This window comes from Hordeum vulgare, chromosome 2H (genome assembly GCF_904849725.1).
Source record: "Hordeum vulgare subsp. vulgare chromosome 2H, MorexV3_pseudomolecules_assembly, whole genome shotgun sequence".
NCBI classification, from domain to species: domain Eukaryota; kingdom Viridiplantae; phylum Streptophyta; class Magnoliopsida; order Poales; family Poaceae; genus Hordeum; species Hordeum vulgare.
This window is the reverse complement of record NC_058519.1, coordinates 616,748,222-616,765,068: the sequence shown is the minus strand read 5'-3', so window position 1 is coordinate 616,765,068 and position 16,847 is coordinate 616,748,222.

Genomic DNA, 16,847 nt, shown 5'->3' with positions numbered 1-16,847 from the left:
AGACCCAATTTCTCCAAGGACAACTCAAATGGGTTCAAGAACAAACAACGGGTACGGACATGCTACAACTGCGGCAATGTAAGTCACTTTGTTGCAGATTGTCCTTATGAGAAGAGGGAGGACAATGGGGGCAAGCTCATTCGCAAGGATAGGCCCAAGTCCTTCCCTAGAAAGAACACCTTCACCAAGAAGACTCATCCAAGGGGCTTGGTGGCCCATGAAGAGTACACCTCCGATGATGATGAAGACGATACAGGTCGTGAGGGGATGTCAACGGCCACTGTTGACATTGCCACTTCCTCCCCCAAGGTATCCCTCTTCGGCGCCACCAACGAGAACCGTGTCGCCAAGTGCCTCATGGCGAAAGGTATCAATAAGGTAACCCCTAGCATCAAGACCACTCTCACTACATCTCCTTCATTGTTAGACGATGTTGATAATAGTAAGGTAGCGAAACTTGATGAAAATGAATTTGATAAATTCTTGTGTAATATCAAGGGTGAAACCAAAAAACACTTTGTTGCTATTTTGGAACAACTTGGTGAAGCCAATGATCTCGTTGAGACTCATGAGGATACTATCTCCAAGATGCAAGAACATAGTCGTGATTACACAGATGAGATAGCAGAACTATCCATTGCCCTAGAAGAAGAGTGTGGTCTTCATTTGGCTCTTGAGGAGTCACTCAACGTTGACCATGCTAAACTGCAAAAGGATCTTGATCATGCTAGTGTTCTTACTCGTGTGCTTAAAACTAAAAAGGTTGCACTTGGGGTTGGCCATGATAGACTCAAGAAAAAATTTGACATACTTGACGAGGCTCACAAGGTCTTGAAAAGTGCTCATTTCTCCCTTAAGGAGTCTCATGATCAACTCCAAGCAAAACTAACCAAGGAGATTTCGACTTGTCCTCCTTTTGTTTTAATTGATAATGCTTGTGCCACTAACTCTTGTTGTGAGCATGTGCATCTTATGGAGGAAAATGCCAAGTTGACAGAACAGCTTAAAAAGGGCCTTGTTACGTGCATCCAAGGTGAGAAAAATCTAAATGATCTTTTGAGCAATCAAAAGGAAGTTGCAGGAACGAAAGGGCTTGGGTTTGCAACCAAGTCTAAGAAGAAAAAGAAAAACAAGACCAAGCCATCACCCTCTCTCAAGGACATCTTTGTCCAAGAGGGTGAGAGTACTCATAAGAAGATGAAGAACAAGGAAGGGGGTGACAATGTCAAGAAGGGAAAAACCACTCCCACCAACACCGCCGGCGATTTTAACTCCTCCTATATTTTATGTTGTGCTAGTGATGGGCATGTTTATGCCAAATTTGTTGGTTCTTATTATGAGTACATTGAGTGGGCTATTTGGGCTCCTAACACCCTTGTTTCTGACATCAAAGGACCCATTCAAAAATGGGTACCTAAATCCAAGCATTTATCTTGTGCAGGAGTTTGCTTCCGGTGGGGTGTCATGGTTGCTCGGTAGTGGAGCGACAAATCATATGACCGGGAGCAAAGACTTGGTGGTGGATGTGCATCCAATTCCATCTATGCCCACCCATGTCCAATTTCCTGATGCCTCAACATCTAAGGTAATGGGATTTGGTAAGGTGGCCATCTCTCAAGATTTATCTATAGAGAAGGTCATGCTTGTTGAGTCCCTTGCATACAATTTACTTTCTGTTCGACAACTTGCAATTATGGGCTTTGCCACATTCTTTAATCTTGATACCATGGCCCTTTTGTGGAGCAAGACTCTTAAAGTAGCCTTTGTTGGATATGTCGAGAACGGTCTCTATGTAGTAAACTTTTCGGAGCGACGTACTAAGACCGCGACTTGTCTAATGGCTAAAGTTGATGTGGGTTGGCTATGGCATCGCCGACTAGTCCATGTCAATATGAGATCTTTGCAAAGTATCCTCAAAGGGGACCATGTTCATGGACTAACAAATGTGAGTTTTGCCAGAGACCGTGCTTGCAGTGCATGTATTGAGGGAAAGCTTCATGAAACAGCTCACCGTCCCACAACTGTCATATATTCTGAAAGGCCTTTGGAGCTCCTTCACATGGATCTCTTTGGACCTCTCTATTTCGATAGTCTTCGGGGAAGAAAGTACTGTCTTGGGTATATTTCTTCAAAAAGAAGAGTGAGACTCAGCAAACTGTCGTTGACTTTGCTAATGAAGCTCAACGTCAACATGAAGCAAAGGTTTTGATGATTAGAAGTGACAACGGCACCGAGTTCAAGAATTACACCCTAAATGATTTTCTTAGTGATGAGGGGATCATGCATCAATACTCAGCACCCTATACCCCTCAACAGAACGGTGTTGCGGAAAGGAAGAACCGGACTTTGATGGATGCGGCAAGAACCATGATGGTAGAATTCAAATCTCCATACAACTTCTGGGCTGAAGCCATTAGTACCGCGTGTCATGCATCCAATCGGCTCTACCTCCGCAAAGGGTTGAACAAGACTCTGTATGAGATCCTTACAGGGAACAAGCCCAATCTCAAGTACTTCTGGGTGTTCGGTTGTAAGTGCTTCATACTCAAGAAAAATGTTCGTTTGTCTAAATTTGAAGCTAGAGCTCAAGAGGGCATATTTGTTGGTTATGCTACAAACTCCCATGCTTACCGTGTTCTCAACAAGTCCACCGGACTCATGAAGGAGACGTGTAATGTGGATTTTGATGAGAATAACGGCTCACAAGTGGAGCAAAGTGATCTTTGTGATGTAGGTGATGAAATTCCTCCTCAAGCCACAAGAAGAATGGGGATTGGTCAAATACTCCCCATTGAGGAACCTCTTGTGGCCGAAGGAGAAGGACAATGCTCTACTCAGGTGGAGCCATCACCCTCACTTAACCCACACGCTTCCGAAGAACAAAATGAAGACCCTCAACCCGATGAACCTGATCAAGGACAAGATCAACCTCATGGAGATGGTGCCACACCAAATGATGTCCAACATCATGCTCCAGATTCCGAGGCAGCTCAAGATCAAGTACAACCACAAGACCAAGGGCAATCTAGTGAGCAAGCTCAAGACAGTGCTCAAAGCATTCAAGAAGAATTGCCTACATTATCAAGTAGGGAAATCATGAAGCGTGGTGCTGCCAAGATTGCCAACAAACTCCGTGTTCGACAACACATCTTCAAGAATGTGCTTGGTAGCTTCAAAAAGGGGGTAACCACTCGTCAACGATTATCAAACTTTTGTATGCATCACGCGTTTGTTTCGTGTGTTGAACCCCTAAAGGTAGATGATGCGCTTGATGGTGAGGATTGGCTTGAAGCTATGCATGATGAACTTAACAACTTCGAGCGCAATCAAGTTTGGGAATTAGTGCCAAGACCAACGGAGGAACATAATGTCATTGGAACCAAATGGATCTTCAAGGACAAGCAAGATGCAAATGGTGTGGTCATTCGGAACAAAGCAAGACTGGTGGCACAAGGCTACTCCCAAGTCGAGGGTATCGACTACGATGAAACCTTTGCTCATATCGCTCGTCTTGAATCCATTCGCATGTTACTAGCTTTTGCTTCTCATCATGATTTTAAATTACAACAAATGGATGTGAAGAGTGATTTTCTGAATGGTCCTTTAAATGAGTTGGTATATGTTAAACAACCCCGGGACTCGAGGATCCCAAATTCCCCACTCATGTATACAAACTCAGAAAGGCACTCTACGGCCTTAAACAAGCCCCACGTGTGTGGTATGAGTACCTTAGTGAGTTGTTGCAAGATCGTGGGTTTGAGATTGGAAAAATTGATACCACTCTTTTTACCAAGAAGGTCAAAGGGGAGTTATTCATATGCCAACTATATGTTGATGATATTATTTTTGGTTCTCCTAACAAATCTTTGAATGAAGAATTTGTTGCACTAATGACCGAAAAGTTTGAGATGACAATGATGGGGGAGTTGAAGTTCTTTCTCGGGTTTGAAATCAAGCAAGGAAGAGAAGGAACTTTCATCAAACAAACCAAATACACTCAAGACATGCTCAAGAGGTTCGAGCTCGAGGACGTCAAGCCAGTCAAATTTCCCATGTCAACCAAATGCAAGCTCGACAGTGATCCCAATGGTAAAGCCATGGATCAGAAGGTATATCGCTCCATGATTGGATCCCTGCTTTACCTTTGTGCATCTAGACCTGATATCATGTTGAGTGTGGGAATCTGTGCATGGTTTCAATCCGCACCAAAGGAAAGCCACCTTGCGGCAGCCAAACGAATCTTTCGATATTTGGCTCATACCCTAAACTTTGGCTTATGGTACCCAAAAGGAGAAAGCTTCAGTTTAGTGGATTACTCTGACTCAGATTGGCCTGGAGACTGTGTTGGAAGGAAGTCAACCTCTGGAGGATGCCAATTCCTTGGTCGGTCCTTGGTAAGTTGGTCTTCGAAGAAGCAAAATTGTGTGTCACTTTCTTCCACTTAAGCTGAGTATGTAGCTGTTGCAAGTTGTTGTGCACAAATATTGTGGACGAGGCAAACTTTAAAGGATTACGGTGTCATTTGTGACAAAGTGCCTCTTCTGTGTGACAATGAGAATGCCATCAAGATCTCTCTTAATCCGGTGCAACATAGCAAGACCAAGCATATTGATATACGTCATCATTTCATTCGAGATCATATCAAGCAAGGAGATATTGAGTTCCTCTTCATCAACACTCAAGAGCAACTTGCAGATATTTTCACCAAACCTCTAGATGAAGCAAGGTTTCGCGAGTTAAGGCATGAGCTAAATACCATTGATTCAAGTAATGTAGATTGACACCAGGCACACCCCACCTCACTCATCATTATATTTGTCTCTAGATGTAGGCATGGACATGGGGGTGTTGTTCTCTCAATGAACCTATCCTCCCCCTATTTATGCACAAATTGATCAAACCTTTCACATTAGCCATTGTTGATGGCACTTTTGCTTCAAATATGAGCTATGGTCGTGAACCCAAGGATAATTCTTCGTGGTGTCATACCATTTGTCTCAAACATAGGTGGCTTCGGCCACCGCCCTCTCCATCAGGAATTCGGTGTTACTTCTTTTTTTTCTTTTTTATTGGTCTTCTTGTTCTCTTGTTCTGATTCTCTGGCATTGTTCAAGATCCTTCTATTACCATGGGGAGTAGAGCTATTTTTAGGTTGTTTTATCGAATAGTGCACGGTACTACCGCCCCGAGCATGGTAGTAAAATTTTACTATCGCTGGGGGAGCGGTACTACCGCTGGCAGAGTGTTACTACCGCCCCGAGCACGGTAGTAATTATTTACTATCATTGGGGCAGCGGTACTACCGCTTGCCAAGCAGTAGTACCGTGATGACAGCGGTAGTACCGTGCCGCCTCGACCTCGGGGGTATTTAAAGGGTAGGGGAGGCAGTTTTCTTTCCCCTCTCCCATTCACCCTGAGTTCTTCTTCCTTTTTCTCTCTCCTCTCTCCAAGAACTTCCCAAGGGGATCGTGGGATCTCCATCTCCGGCCATCCTTCTCCGTTTCCGACCGGTGGGATTCTCCCCCACGTGCCATGGACCTTGGTGGTGGTTCCAGGCGCTCTAACCCTCCTCGAGGTGCCAGCTCCAAGCGTCCCTCCTCCGATCTTCCCGAAGGCTCTAACGCACCCAAGCGCAGCTTCAAGAAGACTACTCAGAAGCCCAAGAACACAGTTAACTGGAACACCATGCCACTTGCTAAGTTTCAACACCATCGTAGAATCAATCCCTATGACCGCAATAGGGAAGAATTCCCTGGAGGTGCAATGTTCTGGAATAGAGACCAGTTCCTTATCTTTGAAGATGTCCTCAAAACAAAGAAGAATTTGTATGTTCATGTGCAGCGGATTGATCTCAATCATTTGAAGAGAGACCTTGCTTATTTTGGGGAGGCGCTATCTCTGGTGGACCAGCTTCAGATTGAGGAGCTCATCACCTTTCAGCAAGACTTTGATTATGAGATGGTGGCTCATTTCTTCGCCACGGTTCACTTTCACACTGATGATGAACGCACCATGACCTGGCTGACCAATGGAGAACTGCTGACTTCTACATGGAAGGATTTCATGGACCTACTGCATGTTCGGGATGAGGGCCTTCATCATCCTATTGGCTTGCGCCCACATGCCAAGCCTCAGGCTACTGCCAAGGAGAAGTTGCTCCCATATTACGTTGTGAAGCACACCCCATCTGGTGAGGTCTCCTATGTTATGAACCACTTTCTCGATGTGATGCACCTCATTTTTCGCAACATCCTGTTTCCCAGAGTTGGCAACAAGGACCAGGTTCACTCATACCTGGTAGATATGCTCCTCATGTGTCAGAAGGGGTAGACTTGCCCTTTTGAACCTCTTGATGTCTCTCATGTTATGTGGAGCGAGCTGTACTCCGCGGTCTTTCACCGTAAGGTCCCAATCTACGGTTGTTACCTGTTCTACTTCATCAAGATGACTTGGGCCAAGACATTTCCAGGTGTTGAGTTTCTGGCTCCTAATTGGATTCGTCATGAGCCCATCAGACTGCATCAGAAGTACAAATGGGCCAACACCTCCACTACACCTGCTGCCTCTAGGGGTTCAGATGAGGATGTGGCTGCTGCTGAGGATGAGGCTGCTCCAGATTCATGTATGCCTTCCTCTGTTGAGCCATCATGGGCCAAAAGGCTCACCGACGGGATGAAGACTTTGTTCTGCATGCAGGCCAAGGGACAGTACAAGACCCATGTTGCTCAGAAGGAGAGTCGCCAGCGTGACAAGATGATCATGAGGAAGCTTGATCTGCACATCTTTAGTGGTTCTGAGCGCGAGATCACCCCGGAGGCTGAGTGGATGGAGAAGCACCAGTTGAAGTGGGCTGCATCTGAGGAGGAGACCGACGATGACTCGGATGAGGAGTATGTTGAGGAGGAGACCGACGACTGATGACCTCATTCTCTCTAGTTTGAGCTACCACCTCAGTCGTAGGGGTCCTCTCTGACTTCTTGGTGTTCTGATGCCAAAGGGGGAGAGAGTGTAGGATTTGCTCGTTTTCATGGTTATTTGGTTTGTTGAACTTTAGTTGTTTTCGCTGTTTGCCTTTGCTTTATGGATGAGACTATGAGACGTCAAACTTTATCATATGGTGTGAGACATATGTTATATCTTCCATATCCTTTGTCTCATTATTATTTATCTCTTTAATAGCTTGTAAGTCATATTATCTTGTGCATGTATCCTCATACTCACATGCTATCCCATGCTTCCATTTTCATGTATCTACTCTTTTATGTAGCAAGGATGGCTTAGTCTATAAAATCTAGGGGGAGTGTTCTCTCTTTGGTTGTGTGTTGGTATGCACATATCCATGGGAAGCTAGTCTCTAGTTTTTAGATTTTGGGGTTTGCATATGCCTTATCTATATCCTTATGTGCAAACCCGGCATTGTCATCAATCCACCAAAAAGGGGGAGATTGTTAGGGCATATTTCTCCTAAGTGGTTTTAGTGCTTGATGACAATTGTTGTCCGGACTAATCGTGTGCATTGAGCATATCAGATTATTCATATCTAGGCACAAGACGATTCGATGCCCCTCGGAGTCTCTCGAAGACAGTCGCTTTTCTACGTTTCTCTTTGGTGGTTTTGAGTCATAGGAAAACCGTTCTATTAAGAGTGGGTCCGTGTCGGAAAGGTTTGGGTGGAATCATCATGCACACACTTTGTGCACCCAATTTCTTTTGGCTACAATGGAGCTCCATACCAGCTTTCATTCTCTATGCAAAAAAGGCCAGCGGTAGTACCGCTGGTGTCAACGATAGTACCGTTGGCACAGAGGTAGTACCGCTCTCAGAGCGGTAGTAATTTTTTACTACCGCTCCACGAGCGGTACTACCGCCCTCGGTGCGGTAGTATTTTTTTTACTACCGCTCCGACGGACTTTTTCGCATACTTTTCCACCCGCGGTGGTAGGCATGGTAGTTTTTCAGTACTACCGTGGTTGGTGAGATGCAGAGTGGTAGTACCGCTCTCAGGAGCGGTAGTACCGCTTATTTTTATTGTGGTAGGTGGGTAACGGTTGGATCTGAGCCCCCGACTATATAAAGGCATCTTCTTCTTCAAGGAGCTCACCTTCAACCTCTCTAAGCTCCATTGTTGCTCCACAAGCTTACTTTCGCCCGATCTCTCTCCCTAGCCAATCAAACTTGTTCATTTTCTAGGGATTGCTTGAGAAAGCCTTGATCTACACTTCCACCAAAGGATATTTGATTCCCCCCCCCCCCTAATCCCTTGCGGATCTTGTTACTCTTGGGTGTGTGAGCACCCTAGACGGTTGTGGTCGCCTCGAAGCCACATGCCATTGTGGTGAAGCTTCACGGTCTAGTTGGGAGCCTCCAAGCTTTGTGTGGAGATAGCCCCAACCTTGTATGTAAAAGTTCGGTCACCGCCTTCAAGGGCACCAATAGTGGATTCACGGCATCTCGCATTGTGTGAGGGCGTGAGGAGAATACGGTGGCCTTAATGACTTCTTGGGGAGCATTGTGCCTCCACATCACTCCAATGGAGACGTACTTCCTGTCAAAGGGAAGGAACTTCGGTAACACATCCCCGTCTACATTGGTTCCACTTGCGGTTATCTCTTACCTTTACCTTGTACTTGTATTTGTTGTGGTGAATTCGTTGCTTGCTCTTGTTATCCTTGTGACTAGCATCATATAGGTTGCTCTCCTAGTTGTTCACATAGAGAACCTTTTTGTTGCTATTGCTAATTTGTTAAGACAAGCTAAAAATTGGTAGTTGCCTATTCACTCCCCCCCCCCCTCTAGTCAACCATATCGATCCTTTCACATGCAACGTTCAATTTCAGGCAACATATCAAGCATGTGCAGCAACCATTCTTTCCCACTATTCTAAATGGACGCGAGATCAGGGAGGCTCCAGACATTGACATAGTTGCCCACAACTCACAAGCATAAGTACATCGACAAAATGGGTGGAAATTGTCCTCAGTCTCCATGGCACAAATTGGGCATATATCATCTATCTCCAATCCCCTACTGTGCTTCTTTTGCCAAGTTGGCAAGTGCTACTTCTCAAACAACAACGCCAGAATTGGCACGTCGACGGAGACTTGGCTTGCATTGGTTTTTTCCTTGAAGAGGAAAGGGTGATGCAGCACAGGAGCAGTTAGTATTTCCCTGAGTTTGAGAACCAAGGTATCAATCCAGTAGGAGAATCTCATCAAGTCCAGAGTACCTGCGCAAACACAAAAGAGCTTGCACCCAACGCTATAAAGGGGTTGTCAATCCCTTCAAGATTGATTGCAAAGTGAGATTTGAAGGCGGAAAGTGCAACAAAGTGAAAGAGTAAGGCTGAAAATATGGTGTGAAGTAGACCCCGGGGCCATAGTGTTCACTAGAGGCTTCTCTCAAAATAGCAAATATTATGGTGGGTGAACAAATTACTGTCGAGCAATTGATAGAACCGCGCAAAGTCATGAAGATATCTAAGGCAATGATCATACATATAGGCATCACGTCCGAGACAAGTAGATCGATACTTTCTGCATCTACTACTATTACTCACACATCGACCGCTATCCAGCATGCATCTAGTGTATTGAGTTCATGACAAACAGAGTAACGCCTTAAGCAAGATGACATGATGTAGAGGGATAAACTCAAACCAATGATGAAAACCCCATCTTTTTACCCTTGATGGCAACAACACAATGTGTGCCTCGCTACCCCTTCTGTCACTGGGTGAGGTCACCGCACGGTATGAACCCAAAACCAAGCACTTCTCCCCTTGCAAGAATCATAGATCAAGTTGGCCAAACAAAACCCACAACTCGAAGAGAATTACAAGGATATGAAATCATGCATATAAGAGATCAGAAGAAACTCAAATAAGATTCATAGATAATCTGATCATAAATCCACAATTCATCGGATCTCGACAAACACACCACAAAAGAAGATTACATCGGATAGATCTCCATGAAGATCATGGAGAACTTTGTATTGAAGATCCAAGAGAGAGAAGAAGCCATCTAGCTACTAGCTATGGACCCGTAGGTCTATGATGAACTACTCACGCATCATCGGAGAGGTCATGGTGTTGATGAAGAAGCCCTCCGTGTCCGAATCCCACCTCCGGCAGGGCACCAGAACGTGCCCCAGATGGGATCTTGCGGAGATAGAAGCTTGCGGCGGCGGAAAAGTATTTTCGTGGATCTCCTAATTTTTTCTGGGATTTTAGGGAATATATAGGCGAAGGAGCTAGGGCACAGGAGGCCCAAGGAGCCCACAAGCCTGGGAGACACGGCCCCCCTGGCCGCGCCATGAGGGCTTGTGGGGTCCCTGGTGACCCTCTGCCTTGGTTCTCAAGTCTCCCGATCGTCTTCTGTTTCGGAAAAAATATTTTCGGAAGTTTTATTCCGTTTGGACTCCGTTCAAAATCCTCCTTTGAAAAGGGTCAAAAACACGGAAAAAACAGGAACTGGCACTTGGCACTAAGTTAATAAGTTAGTCCCAAAAAAGATATAAAAGGCATACAAAACATCCAAAGTTTGACAAGATAATAGCATGAAACCATCAAAAATTATAGATACGTTGGAGACGTATCAGCAAGGCATTCATCGCAGTCTTCCATGCAAAGTTTCGGACTGAGGGTGGGACTTCACTCGACCAGATCACTTTCCAACAAGTATGTGAACCCTTTGGCCTAGTACTTGATCCGGTGGAAGTGTCCGTATGGACATCATCAAAAGCAAGTTGATATGCACTCTTCACTGTAAATAGTCCATATTTCCCGGGTCCCCATGCTAGCATGTCATCCTGCAATCGTGGTGAAAGGACGTGGATGTCGCCTAGAGGGGGTGAATAGGCGCTTTAAAATAATTACGGTTTAGGCTTGAACAAATGTGGAATAAAACTAACATTTAATTTGTCAAGCACAAAACCTTAAACAACTAGGCTCACCTATGTGCACCAACAACTTATGCTAAGTAAGATAAACAACTAAGTGATAGCAAGATATATAACAAGAAACAATATGGCTATCACAAAGTAAAGTGCATAAGTAAAGAGCTCGGGTAAGAGATAACCAAGGCATGCGGAGATGACGATGTATCCCGAAGTTCACACCCTTGTGGATGCTAATCTCCGTTTAAAGCGGTGTGGAGGCACAATGCTCCCCAAGATGCCACTAAGTCCACCATAATCTCCTCACGCCGTCGCACAATGCAAGATGTCGTGATTCCACTAAGGGACCCTTGACGGCAGTCACCGAACCCATACAAACAAGGTTGGGGCAATCTCCACAACTTAATTTGAGGCTCTCAACAACACCACGAAGCTTCACCACAATGGCATATGGCTTCGAGGTGACCACAAATGCTCGGGGCAATCTCCACAACTTAATGGGAGACCCCGACGCTTGCCCAGAGCTTTACACCACAATGATTGAGCTCCGAGGCATCACCAAGCTTCTAGGATGCCAAAGCATCTACGAAGAACAATCTCTAGGGTACCAAGTACCAAAGGGTAATAAGCTTCTCAAACTTCACTTCCACGTATCACCGTGGAGAACTCAAACCTATGCACCAAATGCAATGGCAAGGGCACACTAAGTGCCCAAGTCCTTCACTCCCAAATCCCACCACAACAACTAATGTTATGGTGGAAAATGAGAGGAAGAACAAAGAAGAACACCAAGAAGTCCAAGAACTAGATCCAAGGGGTTCCCCCTCACTTAGAGGAGAAAGTGATTGGTGGAAATGTGGATCTAAATCTCCTCTCTCTTTTCCCTCAAAAAGGAGCAATAATCATTGGAGGGGTTGAGAGTTAGCAAGCTCTAAGAAGGTCAGCAATGGGGGGCAAGAATGAGCTCAAGATATGGGGAACCGTTGGGGAAGAAGACCCCCTTAAATAGGTCCCCACAAATCTGCCTCTTATGTGCAGAAATATTCACATGTGGTACAACCGGTGATGCAAGCGGTACAACCGGTTTATGTAATATAGCGGTTCAACCGCCCAAGAACCGCACCAAAAAAGAAATTTGGCCGCTCGGCTTGCCTAAGTCCCAAGCGGTACAACTGCTTGGAACACCGGTAGTATCGGCTATATTTAATATAGATGTACAACCGGGCCACCACCGCCCAACTACCGCAGCTAAACAGAGTCGTGACCGGTTGTGGACCGGTGATGGGCCGGTACAACCGCCCAGGGGTTGAGAGGTACAACCACCCATGGAGCGGTACAACCAGTGAGTGAGGAAGAGAACAGGAAAAACCAAAACTGCCATAACTTCCGCATACGAGCTCCGAATCAAGCAAACTCAAGCTTGTTGGATTCAGAACGACAAGAGCTATCCAAACATGCAGTATGAAAATGCGAATGATATAGAGATGTGAGACCTCTATGAATGAAGAACCGACAAAAACTTCCAACATCAAAAACATCATAGAAGATGCATATGGACTCCGTTTTCGATGAACTCGAGCTTGTCATGAAGATGACCATAAGCTCTAAAACTCATAAAGAGAAACACCAAACAAGAACCAAGAAATATGATGCAAGTATGCAAATGGTTTGAGCTCTCAATGATCGATACGATCAAGCTACTCACTTGAGAGCCCCCCTTAACAGTAGGCAATCTATCCTAAAATAGAAAAATCTATCAAGGGCAAACTTATACCTTGCACCTAGTCCTCTTGAGCTAGATGATGATGATATTGGCTTCCTCAAGATGGACGACCTTTCTTGATTACGTTGGCTTGATGAATACTAGTAAATTGCTTCCCCATACCCCACTATGGGTGAGCCGCTCTTCAGCACATCTTCACAAGTCCATTGCCACCACAATGGATGGCAAGCTTCAAACATGATATCTTCATGATGCTCCACTTGAACTTGCACACCGCAATCTTTACGACGATCACCACTTGATGTCATCCTTCATGCGTTCAATGAGATCTTCCTCTTGATGCAAGCCCATGGAAACACACCTAACCCCACATAGAACTCTCACGAAGACCATGGGTTAGTTCACAAAAGCGTAATGGACAATGCTTACCATACCATGGGATCACTTGGTCCCTCTTGGTACATCTTGTACACTTTGTGTGCTGATCAACTTGATTTACTCTTTGACTTAGTCTTGATCAACCTTGAGTCTTTATGACCACTCTTTGGATAATACCTTGAATACCACCTTGGTCATCATATAAACTCCTTGAAACCAACAGATGGACTTCAAGAAGTGTCGATGGACAAATTCTTTAAATATAACTTAAGGCAACCATTAGTCCATAGGGATTGCCATCAATTATCAAAACCACATATGGAGAAATATGCCCTAACACGTGGTGATGCTCGAATTTTCATAATCTCGATAACATAAGCCGGTACAAAAAATTCCTGTAGCAGCCCAATATTCCAAGACCCTTGTCGTTCAGCAGATGAGACACAAACCCGATACGACATCTTCCCTGCAAGGTAATGGGCTTATACGAATACAGACGAGGAATCCAATTATCCCTCCAGACTCGAATGCTTCTGTCGTTCCCTTCTTCAAGAGTTCTAGCCCATAGCTAATCGCCTGCAAAGATATTTTTCAAACATTGTTTCAGTTAGCAAAACAATCCTTTAGCTTGAAATCACCTGGTTCATGGGATGTTGTAATCCCATATTTTACTTGCCTTCATCTTGTAAACAATATGACTATTATACTAAAGGAAAGATCTAGTTACTGGAAAAAAAAGTTCCTTATGGCATTTAGGGCATCTTCGACGTAGACCCCTAATGCCCATATGGACCGAGCGGTCTAGACACGATTTGTCATCCAAACCCGATACCCCATTCGTCTATGGTTCGGTTCGGACATCCTTTTTTCGCAAACTATGGCAAATCAGGGTAGCTTTGCGGACATCGGACCACTGCAACGTACGCGAAAGACACCCCGGGCTCACCCAAAATCCTCTTCCTTGCCCGTTTATCTCTCTAGCCGGAAACTGGCCTTAACTTTCAAGGACCTCATAAAAGTGGCATTTTCTCTCCGTGGGTGTGTGAAAAGATTATCTTTCCATATATTTTCGTCTCGTATATTTTTGGCGGGCTAAAATTTCATCAACGACGAATCTGCATGCCACACCCTACCACCGTCTGTGGTCCTTGACGACATCGTGTCGTTGTCTACCAGCTGCATCACATCGATGGCCAGCACACCACCTCGCGCCTCCTGTCGCCACGTGTGTCATTCACTAACAGGTCCTAGGCAATTATCTTTTTCCGTTTAATTCAAAATAAATATAAAATGGATTAGAGGAAGAAGTTTAGGCAACAAACAAAAGTTGTTTCCAAAAAACTTCCCCTGACCTTTACAGGAACGCAAAAAACGATTTGTACGAGAAAATTTTAAGGGAGTTGGTGTAGATGTCAAGTTGTTTACACAACAATGGTTGTGTTTGGTCCAATGGTAGTGAGCAAGTTATTTGGCCATGATCCTCCATTTATTCAGTGAAAGCCATAAGTTATTTGGCGATGATCCTCCATTTATTCAGAGAGAGAGGGAGGGAGACAGGTAGAGGGAGGGAGGGAGGGAGGGAGAGAGGGTGGGAGAGGAGGAGAGATGGAAGGGAGAGAGGGACGGAGGAGAGAGAAGGAGAGACGGGGAGGGGAGAGAGAGAAAAAAATTGAGAGAGAGAGGGAGGGAGGAAGGGATGGAGGGGAGTGAGGGTCAACCCGTCGTTTCGAACAAAGCAGTTAACGGCCGTTAGCGGCGCGTCATCACCGTTGTCGGCCCGTGCCCGAATGGACACGTCAAAATAAGATTGAAATTTCGTTCAGTGTTTTTTGCCACTATCAAATTTTCGGTGCGGTGCAAAGTTTCATGTTTTGTGAAGTGGTGATTTTTTTAGAGCTATGACGCTAAAGTGGTGGTTTCTTGCATTTTACTCGTGGCAGTTATTGTTCTGGTGCGCTGGTCCTATGCGGCCTTAGGGCATCTCCAGTCGCGCCACCAACATCCCCCCCACCCACCCCACCCCACCAAGGCCCTTTTTTGGACGTCGGCCCGAAAAAAACGGCCGAGTCGCGCCCTGAGGAACCTGTTTTTCGCCGGTTAGGGCCGAATTTGGCCCCGACGGTCCCAGGCCGAACCTTAGAGCATCTCCAGTCGCTAGGGGGCGCCCCGGGGTGCCGGGGAAACGTTTTTGGCACGAAACGCGTGTGGACCCGCCGAGCCAGCGACTAGGCACGTTTGTCGTCCTCATCGCCTCGTTTTCCATGGGAATCGATGCGAATGTTGCGCCGCCGGTCACGCTTCCATTGATTCCTCACGGGCGGCGCAGTGAAGGCGCGGCGACGTGTGTCCCGTCCACTCCTGCCATGCGTTCACATGGTTGTCGCCCGCTCGTCGCCCGCACGTGACTATATAAACCGCCCCTGCCTCACCAGTGACAGCACACCTCTCGGGAGACTCTCGTCTCCGAGATCCCTCTCCTCTTTTCGCCCCCCCCCCCTCCCCCTTCGTCACCGGCGCCTCCTCTCTCTCTCTCTCTCTCCACCAATGGTCGAGCGCTACCCAGGCAACGGAGCAGCGGCCAACGGCTTCGGCCACCGCCACCTGCATGAGCCTGAAGCTCGCCTCCTCTACGAGGTGGACTACCCGGCGCCACCGGACATGCAGGTGTCGAGCTCGTGGAGGCTGAGCGTCGGCGGGGTCCCGATGCCACCGCCGCCATCTGGAGCTTACTACCGAGGTACGCCCCCGACAGGAACTCGATGTCGATGGCGTACTTCGAATGTCGCCATGCCGACCAGCTTGCCGCTACCAACAGTGCCGGCCCCCGCGACCGCTTCAACTCCGAGGGGCGGCGCCAATGGTGGGGCGTCCCCGGCCGCACGTTGGAGGTCGTCCTCGAGCACATCGAGGGCGGCAACTCGTCGCGTTTCGAATAACCGGCACCCTCCTCCTTCCACCGATGCGACAGTTCTTGGACACCGAGGCACATGGAGGCAATGTCTTCCTCCTCGTCTGGCTCCCGCTCTCGCTCCTCCGGGTCGCCGGCGCTCCTTCTCGTCAAGCCGGAGTCGCTCGAGACCCCGCTCAGGCAGCGCACGCGCAGCAGCTGCATCGTCATCAACGAGGGCGGCTCCTCCTCCCGCCTCGTCAAGCCGAAGACCGAATCGACGCTGCTCCCCATCAAGAAGGAGCACCTGGACATGACCGCCGATGACGAGACCGCCCTCAAATGGGCACGGGATGACTACGTCCGGGAGGAGATGGAGCACCAGCATCGCGCCCTTGAGGAGACCGTCGCTCGACGCCGCGGCCGCGAGGAGGGCGGCGGCGTCATCCTCGACGACGGCGACGAGGAGGCGCCCGGGCCGTCCAACCCCGTCCGCCACGGCGACCCAGGGCAAGGGTGCAGCAAGGACGGCGGCGGAGTGTAGGGCGACGACAGCAACGATGGTGGCGACTACACCAACTTCTACAAGCTTCTCGGCATGTAGAAGGCGGCGGCGACGACGACTACACCAACTTCTACAAGTTTTTCGGCATGTAGAAGGCGGTGGCGACGGGCAACGGCGTAGTAGTAGTGTTTAAATTTTGTTTTAAATTATGTTTTTAGTTCAGTTTGTACAAATATCAATGAAAACATTGAAATTCCTTCAAATTTGTGTCGTTTTTGGCCGAATTTGATTTTGAAAAAACTGATTGGGGCGACCTTGGGGGCGGTTGGGAACCCAAGCCCCCCGCCGATATTTTTCGCCGGTACGCCCCCAGGCGACGCTATTTCAAGGCGCTGGGGGGCCGAACGGCTGGAGATGCTCTTAACACGATGACTTTCCGACTGTCTAAGTTTTGCAAG